The following is a 3,439-nucleotide window of genomic DNA, read 5'->3' as shown; positions in this document are numbered from 1 at the left end:
GTGGGGGGAATTTGGGTCATGCAGTTTTGCAGTGGCCAGAGAAAGAGGTGACTTTTCCCAGCTTCAGGGCTGCGGTTTCTGGGGAGAGATCCCCCTCCTTCCCAGCCCCCACTCGGGGGCTGCTGTGGTGGGAGAGAGATGGAGAGACTCCCACTCCTTCCCAGCCCCAGCTCAGGGGATGCTGCGGCAGGGGCGAGAGGGCACATCCATCACATTAGAAAGGTAAGACGACTGGTATTAAAATACGAGTTGTGTGCTTTTATATGTAGAACAAAAAAACATTAATTATTAAGTTTTTTTTCTAGAGCACTTTTATCCAAAGTGCTTTACAATAGTTTGCTAACGGTAAAAACAACATTTGGAAAGATCATTAAGTGGTCTACTGAGACCCTCAGCAATTTTCAAGTGGTCCATGAAAAAATAGTTTGAGAGCCACTGTTTTATTCCATTTCTAAGGTGCAGGTGCCTATCATCTTGTGGGGGATTTTCTATGGGAGCAGAGTTAGACCGATGCTTCGTACTTCTGAAGATCCTAACTCTGACGTCTAAGGAGGGACCTGGGGGAAATGTGAAGTCTGAAATGGGCCTTATGGCTGTATGACTCACACCACGCACCACTGAACACAGGGAGGATTAGTCATTTGCAAACATGGGTTTTATTGTGAAGTATTGTTGGGAGCATGGCACAGAAGCTGCTACGCTACCCTGACATGTCTCTGTTTTGTGTTGTTTCACAAGGGGCTTTTGTCCACAGGCCCAATTCGAGACCTTTCAGATGGTGCAGTGCTGAAACGCCTCAGGGCCCATCCTCGGCTGGTGTCAGAGCTCTGCGCTGGTCAATGGAGTGATGGCTCTTTGCAGCAGCTGGGGGGCTTCCCTGTTATTACCTAGGCCTGAGGTACAGGCAGGCAGCCTGCCCCCTTATGGCCCTCTAATGCAGTTAGATCACACAAGCTGCCTGCCTCTCCCTCCTCAGGGGGCTGCTAGTATCAGCATCATCACTTGACTTGCGGTAGGAGCTTGGGCTGCCAGTCATAGAGCAGGGCTCCAGCGTGCCAGGCACTGTACAGAGACACCATAAAAAGCCTGTGCCTGCCCCAAGAACTAGGGCTGGGGCACTGCTGGCTCAGGGCTGCCCTCAGCCATTGCCTCAAGGCTCCGGGTGGGACCTTTCAGGCCAGAATCCTCATGACCCCCATGGAGTCTCTTCTTCACCATTGTTTCCTTTTATGTGATTTTTTTCTCCTTTTTTAATTTGTATTGTTAAAGTTTCTCTCTCCTGAGCTATTCAACCCTCATTTTCTTATAATTTCTGCCTTGAAACTTGTGCCATGCTGGGTGTCTGGAGCGAGTGCTGTGTTAGCCCATGCAATGAACCGGTCACAAATGTGAGCGTTTTCCCATGGCAGTGCTGGCTGGTGGCTGCAGAGGGGAGAACTGGGTCATTATATAGTGTGAACCCCCACCACCCACAAACGGAGGCTCCGGGGCAGCAGCTGGGGGCGGCAGACGTGAGGGGATCTGGGAGCCAACGAAGGGGCAGCTGGGCTTCTGGCACTATTCCAATATCTGTCTCATGCCAGTTCTCAATGGGGAAAGCCTTCCCCTGAGCAAACTCCTGGAGTCTCTGGCTCTGTGCATGGCACCCTGAAAAGACAACATGGCAGCTGCTGATCATAGAATATTGGTGTTGGAAGGGACCTCAGGAGGTATCTAGTCCAACCCCCTGCTCAAAGCAGGACCAATCCCCAACTAAATCATCCCAGCCAGGGCTTTGTCAAGCCTGACCTTAAAAACCTCTAAGAAAGGAGATTCCACCACCTCCCTAGGGAACCCATTCCACTGCTTCACCACCCTCCTAGTGAAATAGTGTTTCCTAATATCCAACCTAAGCCTCCCCCACTGCAACTTGAGACCATTACTCCTTGTTCTGTCATCTGCCACCACTGAGAACAGCCGAGCTCCATCCCCTTTGGAACCCCCTTTCAGGTAGTTGAAAGCAGTTATCAAATCCCCCCTCATTCTTCTCTTCTGCAGACTAAACAATCCCAGTTCCCTCAGCCTCTCCTCGTAAGTCATGTGCTCCAGCCCCCTAATCATTTTTGTTGCCCTCATCTGGACTCTCTCCAATTTTTCCACATCCTTCTTGTAGTGTGGGGCTGCCCATGGGGTCGGTGCAGCCTCTCCCACTTTTGTGCCTGCACCCTGTGTTTAGGCTGGTATAATAAAGTACCTTCCACACCTTCTCTTGCTGGATCACCCAAGTGTCTCTATTTACAGCATTCATGCAGTTCCCCAATCTCCCAACATCTAGTGCCCCACAGACCCTCCCTAGGGTCTCCTGCCTTGGAGGCATCCCGCTTTAGTAAGGAGACAGCAATACCACCCCCCTGTCTCCTCCCAGGCTAGCCTCCTCACTGAGCTGTGTTCACGGTTTTATAGCCCTCCTGTGCCTCAGCCCAGCTGTCAGCACTCAGCTCAGCAGGTTCCTCTGAGCCAGCCCTGATTAGGGCTTGCAGGTGGGCTCACTGCTGAATACTTGAGTCTCTGGCCTGGCTCCCTGGGGGAGGGATAGTTCAGTGGTTTGAGCATTGCCTTGCTAAACCCAGGGTTGTGAGTTCAATCCTTGACAGGGCCACTTAGAGATCTGGTGCAAAATCAGTACTTGGTCCTGCTAGTGAAGGCAGGGGGCTGGACTCAATGACCTTTCAAGGTCCCTTCTAGCTCTAGGAGATAGGATATCTCCATTAATTTAATTTAGACTGCAGCCAGTTTTCTGGCAGGGCTTTAAAGGGGTTTTTACCCCTGCCCTCCCACAGGGGCCCAAAACTGGACACAGTACTCCAGATGAAGCCTCACCAATGCCAAATAGAGGGGGATGATCATGTCCCTCAGTCTGCTGGCAATGCCTCTACTTATACAGCCTAAAATGCCATTAGTCTTCTTGGCAACAAGGGCACACTGTTGACTCATATCCAGCTTCTTGTCCACTGTAACCCCTGGGTCCTTTTCTGCAGAACTGATGCCTAGCCATTCGATCCCTAGTCTGTAGCAGTGAATGGGATTCTTCCGTTCTAAGTGCAGGACTCTGCACTTGTCCTTGTTGAACCTCATCAGGTTTCTTTTGGCCCAATCCTCTAATTTGTCTAGGTCCTCTGTATCCGATCCCTACCCTCCACTGTATCTACCACTCCTCCCAGTTTAATGTCATCTGCAAACTTGCTGAGGGTGCAGTCCACGCCATCCTCCAGATCGTTAATGAAGATATTGAATAAAACTGGCCCCAGGACTGACCTCTGGGGCACTCCACTTGAAACCGGCTGCCATCTAGACATGGAGACAACGAGACATAGATCTTGGGCTCGTATGAATACATCATCAGAGACACACAATGAGCAAAAATACAATGAAACAAATATGATAATTTCCCTTGATTTCC

At 50.5% G+C, this 3,439-nt stretch overlaps 1 long non-coding RNA gene across 1 annotated transcript; it reads right to left on the bottom strand.

Moving 5' to 3' along the window:
• Positions 1–640: 640 nt before the first annotated feature.
• Positions 641–2,391, bottom strand: LOC120392995. The gene is made up of 2 exons (XR_005591846.1): positions 2,234–2,391; positions 641–1,647 (listed from the first exon to the last, which is right to left on the bottom strand). It is a non-coding gene; the product is annotated as an uncharacterized LOC120392995 (long non-coding RNA).
• Positions 2,392–3,439: the final 1,048 nt, after the last annotated feature.

The sequence above is a fragment of the Mauremys reevesii genome, unplaced genomic scaffold, assembly GCF_016161935.1.
Source record: "Mauremys reevesii isolate NIE-2019 unplaced genomic scaffold, ASM1616193v1 Contig132, whole genome shotgun sequence".
Lineage (NCBI taxonomy): Eukaryota > Metazoa > Chordata > Testudines > Geoemydidae > Mauremys > Mauremys reevesii.
This window is presented reverse-complemented; position numbering and strand designations above follow the sequence as displayed.